The following is a 15,996-nucleotide window of genomic DNA, read 5'->3' as shown; positions in this document are numbered from 1 at the left end:
AACTCGTTCATCAGGCATGTTTATTATTGTCTTGGTGTCCAGGAGTTCCCTGCGACCACAATACACCCTGTCTTTCACTGCCCAGACATGAGCCCCTCTCCCACGGTTCCCACCTCAGGTGAGTCTCTCCTCTCCTCCTGTCCTTTCCTCTCCTTCTCAACCTCGGGTAAGTCAAATCACAAAACGCTGTCCTTAATTCAACTGAGAGAAAAACACACCGGCCAAAGTTGTTTCCGAACACTGCAGCCAAACAGTCTTTGTGTTGTTAATGCTGAGGTCCTTTGATTCCAGTGGAGTTGGTGAAAGCTGCAGATATCAAAGTCATAGCAGCTCTGGGGGACTCTCTAACGGTGGGTGGAATTCACTGTCCACCATTAGTAGCTATTCATCTCAGTAAATATGTCACTTTCCTCCTTAACAAATGTAGTGAATATTGCCTATGATCAATGTGGTGAATATTGTCTCTGGCCAATGTAGTGAATGAATTGTGTGTCTCTGTTGCAGACAGCTATTGCTGCCAATGGCTCCACCATTCTGTCAGTCCCTGTTGAATATCGGCATGTTTCATGGAGGTGATTTTTACTTCAACAACAATTAAAGTTGAACTCAAATCAAAATGTTATGTGTCACATGACCTTACAGTTAAATGCTTACTTACAAGCCCTTAACCAACAATGATTTAATTAAGAAGTTAAGATAAAATAAAAATAAAAGTGTTAAGTAAAATAGATAAGTTAAAAAAAAATAGAAAATAAAAGTAATATAATGAAACAGCAGCAGTAAAATAACAAGCAGGTCTATATACAGGGTATTACGGTACAGAGTCAAGTGGAGGCTATATACAGGGGGCACCAGTACAGCGTCAACGTGGAGGCTATATACAAGGTATTACGGTACAGAGTCAAAGTGGAGGCTATATACAGGGTATTACGGTACAGAGTCAACGTGGAGGCTATATACAGGGTATTACGGTACAGAGTCAACGTGGAGGCTACATACAGGGTATTACGGTACAGAGTCAACGTGGAGGCTATATACAGGGTATTACGGTACAGAGTCAACGTGGAGGCTACATACAGGGTATAACGGTACAGAGTCAACGTGGAGGCTATATACAGGGTATTACGGTACAGAGTCAACGTGGAGGCTACATACAGGGTATTACGGTACAGAGTCAACGTGGAGGCTATATACAGGGTATTACGGTACAGAGTCAACGTGGAGGCTACATACAGGGTATTACGGTACAGAGTCAACGTGGAGGCTATATACAGGGTATTACGGTACAGCGTCAACGTGGAGGCTATATCCAGGGTATTACGGTACAAAGTCAACGTGGAGGCTACATACAGGGTATTATGGTACAGAGTCAACGTGGAGGCTACATACAGGGTATTATGGTACAGAGTCAACGTGGAGGCTATATACAGGGTATTACGGTACAGAGTCAACGTGGAGGCTACATACAGGGTATTATGGTACAGAGTCAACGTGGAGGCTATATACAGGGTATTACGGTACAGAGTCAACGTGGGGGCTATATACAGGGTATTATGGTACAGAGTCAACGTGGAGGCTATATACAGGGGGTACCGGTACAGAGTCAATGTGGAGGCTATATACAGGGGGTACCGGTACAGAGTCAATGTGCGGGGGGCAGTTAGTTGAGGTAATTGCGGTAATATGTACATGTAGGTAGAGTTAAAGTGACTATGCATAGATAATAAACAGAGAGTAGCAGCAGCGTAAAAGAGGGGTCTGGGTAGCCCTTTGAGTAGCTGTTCAGTTGTCTTATGGCTTGGGGGTAGAAGCTGTTAAGAAACATTTTGAACCTCGACTTGGCGCTCCAGTACCACTTGCCATGGAGTAGCAGAGAGAACAGTCTATGACTAGGGCGGCTGGAGTCTTTGACAGTTTTTAGGGCCTTCCTCTGACAGCACCTATAGAGGTCCTGGATGGCAGTACGCTTGGCCCCAGAGGATGTATTTTTTTATTTCACCTTTATTTAACCTGGTAGGCCAGTTGAGAACAAGTTCTCATTTGCAACTGCGACCTGGCCAAGATAAAGCATAGCAGTGTGAACAGACAACAACACAGAGTTACACATGGAGTAAACAATTATCAAGTCAATAACAGATTAGAAAAAAGAGAGTCTATATACATTGCGTGCAAAAGGCATGAGGTAGGCGAATAATTACAATTTTGCATTTACATATACATTTACATTTACATTTAAGTCATTTGGCAGACGCTCTTATCCAGAGCGACTTACAAATTGGTGAATTCACCTTATGACATCCAGTGGAACAGCCACTTTACAATAGTGCATCTAAATCATTTAAGGGGGGGGTGAGAAGGATTACTTTATCCTATCCTAGGTATTCCTTAAAGAGGTGGGGTTTCAGGTGTCTCCGGAAGGTGGTGATTGACTCCGCTGTCCTGGCGTCGTGAGGGAGTTTGTTCCACCATTGGGGGGCCAGAGCAGCGAACAGTTTTGACTGGGCTGAGCGGGAACTGTACTTCCTCAGTGGTAGGGAGGCGAGCAGGCCAGAGGTGGATAAACGCAGTGCCCTTGTTTGGGTGTAGGGCCTGATCAGAGCCTGGAGGTACTGCGGTGCCGTTCCCCTCACAGCTCCGTAGGCAAGCACCATGGTCTTGTAGCGGATGCGAGCTTCAACTGGAAGCCAGTGGAGAGAGCGGAGGAGCGGGGTGACGTGAGAGAACTTGGGAAGGTTGAACACCAGACGGGCTGCGGCGTTCTGGATGAGTTGTAGGGGTTTAATGGCACAGGCAGGGAGCCCAGCCAACAGCGAGTTGCAGTAATCCAGACGGGAGATGACAAGTGCCTGGATTAGGACCTGCGCCGCTTCCTGTGTGAGGCAGGGTCATACTCTGCGGATGTTGTAGAGCATGAACCTACAGGAACGGGCCACCGCCTTGATGTTAGTTGAGAACGACAGGGTGTTGTCCAGGATCACGCCAAGGTTCTTAGCGCTCTGGGAGGAGGACACAATGGAGTTGTCAACCGTGATGGCGAGATCATGGAACGGGCAGTCCTTCCCCGGGAGGAAGAGCAGCTCCGTCTTGCCGAGGTTCAGCTTGAGGTGGTGATCCGTCATACACACTGATATGTCTGCCAGACATGCAGAGATGCGATTCGACACTATGTCATCAGAAGGGGGAAAGGAGAAGATTAATTGTGTGTCGTCTGCATAGGAATGATAGGAGAGACCATGTGAGGTTATGACAGAGCCAAGTGACTTGGTGTATAGCGAGAATAGGAGAGGGCCTAGAACAGAGCCCTGGGGGACACCAGTGGTGAGAGCGCGTGGCGAGGAGACAGATTCTCGCCACGCCACCTGGTAGGAGCGACCTGTCAGGTAGGACGCAATCCAAGCGTGGGCCGCGCCGGAGATGCCCAACTCGGAGAGGGTGGAGAGGAGGATCTGATGGTTCACAGTATCGAAGGCAGCCAATAGGTAAGGGAGAAGGTCTCCGGAAATGGTCTGGAGAAGAGAGGAGGGGATAGGGTCAAGCGGGCAGGTTGTTGGGCGGCCGGCCGTCACAAGAAGCGAGATTTCATCTGGCGAGAGAGGAGAGAAAGAGGTCAGAGCACAGGGTAGGGCAGTGTGAGCAGAACCAGGGGTGTCGTTTGACTTAGCAAACGAGGATCGGATGTCGTCGACCTTCTTTTCAAAATGGTTGACGAAGTCATCTGCAGAGAGGGAGGAGGGGGGGGAGGGGGAGGAGGATTCAGGAGGGAGGAGAAGGTGGCAAAGAGCTTCCTAGGGTTAGAGGCAGATGCTTGGAATTTAGAGTGGTAGAAAGTGGCTTTAGCAGCAGAGGCAGAGGAGGAAAATGTAGAGAGGAGGGAGTGAAAGGATGCCAGGTCCGCACGGAGGCGAGTTTTCCTCCATTTCCGCTCGGCTGCCCGGAGCCCTGTTCTGTGAGCTCGCAATGAGTCGTCGAGCCACGGAGCGGGAGGGGAGGACCGAGCCGGCCTGGAGGATAGGGGACATAGAGAGTCAAAGGATGCAGAAAGGGAAGAGAGGAGGGTTGAGGAGGCAGAATCAGGAGATAGGTTGGAGAAGGTTTGGGCAGAGGGAAGAGATGATAGGATGGAAGAGGAGAGAGTAGCGGGGGAGAGAGAGCGAAGGTTGGGACGGCGCGATACCACCCGAGTAGGGGCAGTGTGGGAAGTGTTGGATGAGAGCGAGAGGGAAAAGGATACAAGGTTGTGGTCGGAGACTTGGAGGGGAGTTGCAATGAGGTTAGTGGAAGAACAGCATCTAGTAAAGATGAGGTCGAGCGTATTGCCTGCCTTGTGAGTAGGGGGGGAAGGTGAGAGGGTGAGGTCAAAAGAGGAGAGGAGTGGAAAGAAGGAGGCAGAGAGGAATGAGTCAAAGGTAGACATGGGGAGGTTAAAGTCGCCCAGGACTGTGAGAGGTGAGCCGTCCTCAGGAAAGGAGCTTATCAAGGCATCAAGCTCATTGATGAACTCTCCGAGGGAACCTGGAGGGCGATAAATGATAAGGATGTTAAGCTTGAAAGGGCTGGTAACTGTGACAGCATGGAATTCAAAGGAGGCAATAGACAGATGGGTAAGGGGAGAAAGAGAGAATGACCACTTGGGAGAGATGAGGATCCCGGTGCCACCACCCCGCTGACCAGAAGCTCTCGGGGTGTGCGAGAACACGTGGGCGGACGAAGAGAGAGCAGTAGGAGTAGCAGTGTTATCTGTGGTGATCCATGTTTCCGTCAGTGCCAAGAAGTCGAGGGACTGGAGGGAGGCATAGGCTGAGATGAACTCTGCCTTGTTGGCCGCAGATCGGCAGTTCCAGAGGCTACCGGAGACCTGGAACTCCACGTGGGTCGTGCGCGCTGGGACCACCAGATTAGGGTGGCCGCGGCCACGCGGTGTGGAGCGTTTGTATGGTCTGTGCAGAGAGGAGAGAACAGGGATAGATAGACACAGAGTTGACAGGCTACAGAAGAGGCTACGCTAATGCAAAGGAGATTGGAATGACAAGTGGACTACACGTCTCGAATGTTCAGAAAGTTAAGCTTACGTAGCAAGACTCTTATTGACTAAAATGATTAAAATGATACAGTACTGCTGGAGTAGGCTAGCTGGCAGTGGCTGCATTGTTGACTTTGTAGGCTAGCTGGCAGTGGCTGCGTTGTTGACACTACACTAATCAAGTCGTTCTGTTGAGTGTAATAGTTTCTACAGTGCTGCTATTCGGGGGCTAGCTGGCTAGCTAGCAGTGTTGATTACGTTACGTTACGTTAAAAGAACGACAATAGCTGGCTAGCTAACCTAGAAAATCGCTCTAGACTACACAATTGTCTTTGATACAAAGACGGCTATGTAGCTAGCTAGCTACGATCAAACAAATCAAACCGTTGTACTGTAATGAAGTGAAATGAAAATGTGATACTACCTGTGGAGCGAAGCGGAATGTTGACCGGGTTGTTGAAGTTCTATTCGGTAGACGTTGGCTAGCTGTTGGCTAGCTAGCTAGCAGTATCTCCTACGTTAAGGACGACAAATAGCTGGCTAGCTAACCTCGGTAAATTAAGATAATCACTCTAAGTCTACACACTCTAAACTACACAATTATCTTGGATACAAAGACAGCAAAGACAACTATGTAGCTAGCTAACACGACACTAATCAAGTCGTTCAGTTGAGTGTAATAGTTTCTACAGTGCTGGTATTCGGTAGACGGTGGACGTTAGCTAGCTGCTGGGCAGATAGCAGTGTAGAGTACGTTAGGACGACGAAATACGATAATTACGCAATTATCTTTGATACAAAGACGGCTAGCTAAGAAGAAATTGCTAAGATTAGACAAATCAAACCGTTGTACTATAATGAAATGTAATGAAAAGTTATACTACCTGCGGACCGAAGTGTAGATGCGACCGCTCGCTCCAACCCGGAAGCAGGACCTGGTCAAAATAAAGCAAAGCTGTGTGACACAAACAACATCACAGAGTTACATATGGAATAAACAAACATACACTTTTTTTCTATTGTGTTATTGACTGTATGTACAGTGTGTGCAAATAAGATAAGGGAGGTAAGGCAATAAATCGGCCATAGTGACAAAATAATTACAATTTAGCAATATAAACACACAAGTCATAGATGTGCAGAAGATGAATATGCAAGTAGAGATACTGGGGTGCGAAGGAGTAGAAAAAAATAACAGTATGGGGATGAGGTAGTTGGATGGGCTATTTACAGATGGGCTATGTACAGGTGCAGTGATCTGTGAGCTGCTCTGACAGCTGGTGCTTAAAGCTAGTGAGGGAGATATGAGTCTCCAGGTTCAGTGATTTTTTTCATTTTTTTTTCATTGGCAGCAGAGAACTGTAAGGAAAGGCGGCAAAAAGAGGAATTTGCTTTGGGGGTGACCAGTGAAATATACCTGCTGGAGCGCATGCTATGGGTGGGTGTTGCTATGGTGACCAGTTAGCTGAGATAAGGTGGGGCTTTACCTCGCAAAGACTTTTAGATGACCTGGAGCCAGTGAGAAAATGTAGTGAAGGCCAGCCAGAGGCTTTGTTGCAGAATTTTGGATTGGAGATGCTTAATGTGTGTCTGGAAGGAGAGTTTAGTCTAACCAGACACCGAGATATTTATAGTTTTCCACGTATTCTAAGTCAGAACCGTCCAGAGTAATGATGCTCGGCGGGCAGGCAGAAATCTGTTGAAGAGCATGCATTTAGTTTTACTAGCATTTAAGAGCAGTTGGAGGCCACGGAAGGAGTGTTGTATCAGAAAGGTGAATGAATGGTGTTGTCTGCGTAGAGGTGGATCAGAGAATCATCAGCAGCAAGAGTGACATCATTGAAATATACAGAGAAAAGAGTCAGCCTGAGAATTGAACCCTGTGGCACCCCCATAGAGACTGCCAGAGGTCCGGACAACAGGCCCACCAATTTGACACACTGAACTCTATCGGGGGAGGCAGGGTAGCCTAGTGGTTAGAGCGTTGGACTATTAACTGGAAAGTTGAAAGTTCAAACCCCCGAGTTGACAATGTACAAATCTGTCGTTCTGCTCCTGAACAGGCAGTTAACCCACTGTTCCTAGGCTGTTATTGAAAATAAGAATTTGTTCTTAACTGACTTGCCTGGTTAAATAAAGAATTTAAAAAATCCAAAAAATCTGAGAAGTAGTTGGTGAACCATGCGAGGCAGTGATTGACAGAGTCAAAAGCCTTGGCCAGGTTGATGAAAACGGCTGCACAGTACTACTGTCTTTTATATGTGGCAGTTATGATATTGTTGAGGACCTTGAGCGTGGCTGAGATCAGCTCGGAAACCAGATTGCATAGTGGAGAAGGTACGGTGGGATTTGAAATGGTCGGTGATCTGTTTGTTAACTTGGCTTTCGAAATCTTTAGAAAGGCAGGGTAGGATAGATATAGGTCTGTAACAGTTTGGGTCAAGAGTGTCTCCCCCTTTGAAGAGGGGGATGACTGCGGCAGCTTTCCAATCTTAAGGGATCTCAGATTATACGAAAGAGAGGTTGGAGAGGCTAGTAATTAGGGGTTTCAACAATTTTGGCAGATAATTTTAGAAAGAGAGGGTCTAGGCCAGCTGATTTGTTGGGATCCAGATTTTGCAGCTCTTTCAGAACATCAGCAGTCTGGATTTGGGTGAAGGAGAAGGGATGGAAAGTTGCTGCGGGGGGTTAGTGGGCAGGGTAGTGGTAGCCAGGTGGAAAGCATGGCCAGCCGTAGAAAAAAATGCTTATTGAAATTATCGATTATCGTAGATTTATTGGTGGTGACAGTGTTTCCTAGCAGTGCAGTGGGCAGCTGGAAGGAGGTGCTCTTATTCTCCATGGACTTTACAGTGTCCCAAGAGTTTTTTGGAATTAGTGCTACAGGATGCAAATTTCTGTTTGTAAAAGCTAGCCTTAGCTTTCCTGACTGACTGAGCATATTGGTTCCTGACTTCCCTGAAAAGTTGCATTTCACGGGGGCTATTCGATGCAATGCAGTACGCCACAGGATGTTTTTGTCCTGGTCAAGGGCTGTCAAGTCTGGAGTGACCAAAGGGCTATATCTATTCTTAGATCTACATTTTGTGGCATGCTTATTTAAGATGGTGAGGAAAGCACTTTTAAAGAACAACCAAGTATCCTCTACTGATGGGATGAGGTCAGTATCCTTCCAGGATACCCAGGCCATGTCGATCAGAAAGGACGGCTCATTGAAGTGTTTTAGGGAGCGTTTGACAGTGATGAGGGGTGGCCGTTTGACCGCAGGCCCGTTACGGACGCCGGCAATGATTGCTGAGATCCTGGTGAGATCCTGAAGACAGCAGAGGTGTATTTAGAGGGCAAGTTGGTCAGGATGATATCTATGAGGGTGCCCATGTTTATGGATTTGGGGTTGTCCCTGGTAGAATCCTTGATAATTTGTGTAATCAATTCACATATGGTGTCCAGGGCACAGCTGGGGGTTGAGGGGGGAGGTCTATAGCAAGCGGGAACATTGAGTCTTATTTCTGGAAAGGTGGATTTTCAACAGCAGAAGCTCGAACTGTTTGGGCACAGACCTGGATAGTTTACAGAACTCTGCAGGCTATCTCTGCAGTAGATTGCAACTCCGCCCCCTTTGGAAGTTCTATTTTGACAGAAAATGTAGTTAATGATGGAAATTTCGGATTTTTTGGTGGCCTTCCTAAGCCGGGATTCAGACTAGGACATCAGGGTTGGCGGAGTGTACTGAGTGTACTGAAGCCGTGAATAAAACAAACTTAGTGAGGAGGCTTCTGATGTTAACATGCATGAAACCAAGGCTTTTATGGTTGCAGAAGTCAACAAATGAGAGCACCTGGGGAATAGGTCTTATGCTGGGGGCTACAGGGGCTGGGTTAACCTCTACATCACCAGAGGAACAGAGGAGGAGTAGGATAAGGGTTAGACTAAAGGCTATATGAACTGGTCGTCTAGTGCATTGGGAACAGATGATGAAAGGAGCAGATTTCTGGGCATGGTAGAATAGATTCAGGGCATAATGTACAGACAAGGGTAGGGTGCGAGTACAGTGGGGATAAACGTAGGCATTGAGTGACAATGAAAACTTACATCTCTGGAGACACAAGCGAAGCCAGGTGAGGTCTCATGTGTGGGGTGTGTGACAAAAGAGCTATGTAAGGCATGTTGAGCTGGACTAGGGGCTCTACAGTGAAATAAAACAACTACCCTAAACAGCAGAAGACCAGGCATATTGACATTAGAGAGAGTAATGTGTAGCTTGAGTGATCATAGGGTCCAATGAGCAGCAATAGGTGAGTCCAGTAGTCACTATTATGCTAGGCGAGCGGAAGTCGCAGCATTCGGAAATCTAGCGGGCCGGGGCTAGCAGATGGGTCTTCGGTGACATCACAATGGAAAAGCCTGTTGAAACCACACCGGAAGATTATGTTGGCAGACCAGTCATGATGGATCGGCAGGGCTCCATGTCGACAATAAAGGGTCAAAGCCAATTGAGAAAAGAGGTATTGTAGCCCATGAAATAGCGGAAATACCTCTTCGGCTAGCCGGGAGATGGGCCTAGCTCGAGGCTAGCTCAAGGCTAACTCGAGGCTAGCTCAAGGTGCTTGCTTCAGGACAGAGGTGTTAGCCAGCGGTAGCCACACGGTTGCAGCTAGCTAGGTGTAATGGTCCAGAGGTTGCGGCAGGAATCCGGTGATGTGGTGGAGAAAAGCTGTCCGATATGCCCTGGGTTGCGCTGTGGAAACTGGCAGGTATTGACCGAGCTAAAGCTGGCTGGTCTCCAAGGTGAATACCTCTAGCCGTGGCTAACAGTGACAAATAGCTAGTAGCTAGTTAGCTGGCTAGCTGCTGATGGAGGTTCCAGCTATAACGTATAAAAAAGAGCAGATCCGTACCACATTGGGTAATGTAGGTCGCAGGAAAGTATATTTAGATCGTAGGTGGAAAGTGAGATGAAAATATATACGAAAAAAAAACCGATGAAACTGACTATTTACATGGGACAAGAAGGGACAAGACAAACACACGTCCGACTGCGACGCCATCTTGTATCTTGACCCTTGACCCTCTTTGTGTTAGGATTAGGGGTTCTGGTTAAGGGTAGGTATCGGTGTCAGTTCATTGTCCCTTTTCTTTGTGTTATACAGTATTGGAGGTTATGGAACTTATCAAGATGTCATCACACTTGCAAGTAAGTTACAATATAAGTGTTACTGTTTTCATTACCAGAGATAAAATTGGATTGAAAATGAACACAACATAAACGTTTAGAATTGCTCTTTGCATATTTCTTGTTTTCAGTTTTAAGGGGGTGGCAGGGGGGGCAGTGCCCCTGTGACAATCATTTTGGACCCCCTTGTGACCCCCCTAAATGTGGAGTATGAAATCATTTTTACATAACTAATTGTTGCTATCGTTCCTTTTTTACATCCGTTATTAGACATTGGCAACGATGATGATTATGAACATGGCCTTTTGCCTGCTAATGCCTGCAATGCAGTGAAGAAAACGATATGACAACAATAACATCTAATGTAACTGGCCCCTCCAACAGTACAACTGGCCCCAGCTTGGTTCCCCCAGTTGAAATGGTCTACAACAGCCACTGACATGAGTAAGGTTCTATTTCTCTGTGGTTCCAGACATTTTCAAGCTGTTTAACCCCGAGCTGCTGGGTCCGGCTCCACGGTGGACGCTCCATGGCTACCCTACTAGCATCAATGAGACAGGATTCAACTTTGCTGTGACAGGACACAACTCTCTGTGAGGGACTGACTGAATGGCTTGTGAAATAACAAGCAGTGTGTACTTTGGGTTCAAATGTTTGTTTATTAACTTTAATAACTATGATAACACTTTATTACTGACGCAAAACCAATGAACCTCAAAGCTTTTTCCAGATGTGTGTGTGTGTGTCTCTCTCTGTGTGTGTGTGTGTGTGTGTGTGTGTGTGTGTGTGTGTGTGTGTGTGTGTGTGTGTGTGTGTGTGTGTGTGTGTGTGTGTGTGTGTGTGTGTGTGTGTGTAACAAGAGAGAGCTCGATGGTTTGGTCTGAATATATGTTAAATCATTAATATTTTATTGATGTTTTTTCCTCTCAGGAATGTCTCTGACCAGACCAGACATATGATCGACACGTTTAGGTCCTACCCAGTAAGCCTCATCACTATTCACAGACACCTTCCTATTGGCTAATTGTATTTATTATTGACTCTTCCTGGTGTCCAGCAAAATTAAGGCAGTTTATACAATTTTAAAAACATTACAATACATTCACAGATGTCACAACACACTGTGTGCCCTCGGGCCCCTACTCCACCACTACACCACATCTAGTGTGTGTGTGTGTGTGTGTGTGTGTGTGTGTGTGTGTGTGTGTGTGTGTGTGTGTGTGTGTTTCTTCACAGTCCCCGCTGTTTTATAAGGGGTTTTATCTGTTTTTTAAATCTAATTTTACTGCTGGCGTGAGATACCTGATGTGGAATAGAGTTCCATGTAGTCATGGCTCTATGTAGTACTGTGCGCCTCCCATAGTCTGGTCAGGACTTGGGGACTGTGAAGAGACCTCTGGTGGCATGTCTTGTGGGGTATGTATGGGTGTCTGAGCTGTGTGCCTGTAGTTTAGACAGACAGCTCGGTCTATTCAACATGTCAATACCTCTCATAAAAATTTGTAGTGATGAAGTCAATCTCTCAATGCATATTATTAATATTAACTCTCTGTGTACATCCAAGGGCCAGCCGTGCTGCCCTGTTCTGAGCCAATTGCAAGTCATTTTTTGTGGCACCTGACCACATGACAGAACAGTAGTCAGGGTGCGACAAAACTAGGGCCTGTAGGACCTGCCTTGTTTATTGTGTTGTTAAGAAGGCAGAGCATCACTTTATTATAGACAGACTTCTCCCCATTTGAGCTACTACTGCATCAATACGTTTTGACCATGTTTACAATCCAGGGTTACTCCAAGCAGTTTAGTCATCTCAACTTGCTCAATTTATACATTATTTATTACAAGATTTAGTTGAGGTTGAGGGATTAGTGAGTGTTTTGTTCCAAATACAATGCTTTAAGTTTTAGAAAAATGTAGGACTAACTTATTTCTTGCCACCCACTCTGAAACTAACTCCAGCTCTTTGTTGAGTGTTGCAGTCATTTCTATTTCTGTAGTAGCTGTGGTGTATATCAAATCAAATCAAATGTATTTATATTTAACTCTCTAGAAAGTCCAAAACCTAGGAAGAAACCTAGAGAGGAACTAGGCTATGCGGGGTGGCCAGTCCTCTTCTGGCTGTGCCGGGTGGAGATTATAACAGACCATGGCCAAGATGTTCAAATGTTCATAAATAACCAGCATGGTCAAATAATAATAATCACAGTAGTTGTCGAGGGTGCAGCAAGTCAGCACCTCAGGAGTAAATGTCAGTTGGCTTTTCATAGCCGATCATTAAGAGTATCTCTACCACTCCTGGTGTCTCTAGAGAGTTGAAAACAGCATGTCTGGGGCAGGTAGCAAGTCCGGTGAACAGGTCAGGATTCCATAGCCGCAGACAGGAGAAGTACTCCAGATATAACAAACTGACCCTAGCACCCCCGACACATAAACTACTGCAGCATAAATACTGGAGGCTGAGACAGGAGGGGTCAGGAGACACTTTGGCCCCATCCGATGATATCCCCGGACAGGGCCAAACAGGAAGGATATAACCCCACCCATTTTGCCAAAGCACAGCCCCCACACCACTATCTTCAACCACTAACTTACCATCCTGAGACAAGGCCGAGTATAGCCCACAAAGATCTCCGCCACGTCACAACACAAGGTGGGGGGGCGCAAACCCAGACAGGAAGATCACATCAGTGACTCAACTCAATCAAGTGACGCACCCCTCCTAGGGACGGCATGAAAGAGCACCAGTAAGCCAGTGACTCAGCCCCTGTTTCCCAGTGGAAAGAGGGGAACCGGCCAGGCAGAGACAGCAAGGGCGGTTCGTTGCTCCAGAGCCTTTCCGTTCACCTTCACACTCCTGGGCCAGACTACACTCAATCATATGACCCACTGAAGAGATGAGTCTTCGGTAAAGACTTAAAGGTTGAGACCGAGTCTGCATCTCTCACATGGGTAGGCAGACCATTCCATAAAAATGGAGCTCTATAGGAGAAAGTCTTTAGCACTAACTGGAGTTCATTTAGTGCTTTATCCGGGTAGCCGGAAAGTAGAGCATTGCAGTAGTCTAACCTAGAAGTAACAAAAGCATGGATTAATGTTTCTGCATCAGTTTTGGACAGAAAGTTTCAGATTTTTGCAATGTTACATAGATGGAAAAAGCTGTCCTTGAAACAGTCTTGATATGTTCGTCAAAAGAGAGATCAGGGTCCAGAGTAACGCCGAAGTCCTTCACAGTTTTATTTGAGACAACTGTTCAACCATTAAGATTAATTGTCAGATTCAACAGAAGATCTCTTTGTTTCTTGGGACCTAGAACAAGCATCTCTGTTTTGTCTGAGTTTAAAAGTAGAAAGTTTGCAGCCATCCACTTCCTTATGTCTGAAACACAGACTTCTAGCGAGGGCAATTTTGGGGCTTCTCTATGTTTCATTGAAATGTACAGCTGTGTGTCATCCGCATAGCAGTGAAAGTTAACATTATGTTTTCGAATGACATCCCCAAGAGGTAAAATATATAGTGAAAACAATAGTAGTCCAAAAACGGAACCTTGAGGAACACCAAAATTTACAGTTGATTTGTCAGAGGACAAACCATTCACAAAGACAAACTGATATCTTTCTGACAGATAAGATCTAATCTAGGCCAGAACTTGTCCGTGTAGACCAATTTGGGTTTCCAATCTCTCCAAAAGAATGTGGTGATCGATGGTATCAAAAGCAGCATTAAGGTCTAGGAGCACGAGGACAGATGCAGAGCCTCGGTCTGATGCCATTAAAAGGTCATTTACCACCTTCACAAGTGCAGTCTCAGTGATATGATGGGGTCTCAAAACAGACTGAAGCATTTTGTATACAAGTGGAGGCTATATACAGGGTATTACGGTACAGAGTCAATGTGGAGGCTCTATACAGGGGGTACCGGTACAGAGTCAATGTGTAGGCTATATACAGGGTATTACGGTACAGAGTCAACGTGGACGCTATATACAGGGTATTATGGTACAGAGTCAACGTGGAGGCTATATACAGGGGGTACTGGTACAGAGTCAATGTGGAGGCTATATACAGGGGGTACCGGTACAGAGTCAATGTGCGGGGGGCAGTTAGTTGAGGTAATTGCGGTAATATGTACATGTAGGTAGAGTTAAAGTGACTATGCATAGATAATAAACAGAGAGTAGCAGCAGCGTAAAAGAGGGGTCTGGGTAGCCCTTTGATTAGCTGTTCAGTTGTCTTATGGCTTGGGGGTAGAAGCTGTTAAGAAGCCTTTTGAACCTCGACTTGGCGCTCCAGTACCACTTGCCATGGAGTAGCAGAGAGAACAGTCTATGACTAGGGCGGCTGGAGTCTTTGACAGTTTTTAGGGCCTTCCTCTGACAGCACCTGGTATAGAGGTCCTGGATGGCAGGAAGCTTGGCCCCAGAGGATGTATTTTTTTATTTCACCTTTATTTAACCTGGTAGGCCAGTTCTCATTTACATCTGTGACCTGGTCAAAATAAAGCAAAGCAGTGTGACACAAACAACAACACAGAGTTAGTTACACATGGAATAAACAAACATACACTTTTTTCTATTGTGTTATTGACTGTATGTACAGTGTGTGCAAATAAGATAAGGGAGGTAAGGCAATAAACCGGCCATAGTGACAAAATAATTACAATTTAGCAATATAAACACACAAGTCATAGATGTGCAGAAGATGAATGTGCAAGTAGAGATACTGGGGTGCGAAGGAGAAGAAAAAAATAAGAGTATGGGGATGAGGTAGTTGGATGGGCTATTTACAGATGGGCTATGTACAGGTACAGTGATCTGTGAGCTGCTCTGACAGCTGGTGCTTAAAGCTAGTGAGGGAGATATGAGTCTCCAGCTTCAGCGATTTTTTTTTCAATTTGTTCCAGTCATTGGCAGCAGAGAACTGTAAGGAAAGGCGGCAAAAAGAGGAATTGGCTTTGTGGGTGACCAGTGAAATATACCTGCTGGAGCGCATGCTATGGGTGGGTGTTGCTATGGTGACCAGTTAGCTGAGATAAGGCGGGGCTTTACCTAGCAAACACTTATAGATGACCTGGAGCCAGTGAGAATATGAAGCGAAGGCCAGCCAACGAGAGCATACAGATTGCAGAGGTGGGCAGTATATGGAGCTTTGGTGACAAAACGGATGGCACTGTGATAGACTGCATACAATTTGCTGAGTAGGGTGTTGGAAGCTATTTTGTAAATGACATCGCTGAAGTCAAGGATTGGTAGGATAGTCCATTTTTCGAGGGTATGTTTGGCAGCATGAGTGAAGGAGGCTTTGTTGCAGAATTTTGAATTGGAGATGCTTAATGTGTGTCTGGAAGGAGAGTTTGTTCTCACCAGACACCGAGATATTTATAGTTTTCCACATATTCTAAGTCAGAACCGTCCAGAGTAATGATGCTAGGCGGGCAGGCAGAAATCTGTTGTAGAGCATGCATTTAGTTTTACTAGCATTTAAGAGCAGTTGGAGGCCACGGAAGGAGTGTTGTATCAGAAAGGTGAATGAATGGTGTTGTCTGCGTAGAGGTGGATCAGAGAATCATCAGCAGCAAGAGCGACATCATTGAAATATACAGAGAAAAGAGTCAGCCTGAGAATTGAACCCTGTGGCACCCCCATAGAGACTGCCAGAGATCCAGACAACAGGCCCACCAATTTGACACACTGGACTCTATCTGGGGCGGTTAGAGTGTTGGACTAGTAACCAGAAGGTTGCAAGTTCAAACCCCTGAGCTGACAATGTACAAATCTGTTGTTCTGAACCGGCAGTTAACACACTGT

At 46.0% G+C, this 15,996-nt stretch overlaps 1 long non-coding RNA gene across 1 annotated transcript; it reads left to right on the top strand.

The window, feature by feature from the left end:
- Nucleotides 1–288: 288 nt before the first annotated feature.
- LOC135507448 (uncharacterized) lies at nucleotides 289–11,162 on the top strand. The gene is made up of 5 exons (XR_010450669.1): nucleotides 289–350; nucleotides 505–572; nucleotides 10,171–10,214; nucleotides 10,666–10,786; nucleotides 11,124–11,162. It is a non-coding gene; the product is annotated as an uncharacterized LOC135507448 (long non-coding RNA).
- The last annotated feature ends 4,834 nt before the right edge of the window (nucleotides 11,163–15,996 follow it).

Source organism: Oncorhynchus masou, chromosome 21 (assembly GCF_036934945.1).
Source record: "Oncorhynchus masou masou isolate Uvic2021 chromosome 21, UVic_Omas_1.1, whole genome shotgun sequence".
Taxonomy (NCBI): domain Eukaryota; kingdom Metazoa; phylum Chordata; class Actinopteri; order Salmoniformes; family Salmonidae; genus Oncorhynchus; species Oncorhynchus masou.
The sequence above is the reverse complement of the archived record's forward strand: the minus strand, read 5'-3'. Positions and strand labels throughout refer to the sequence as shown.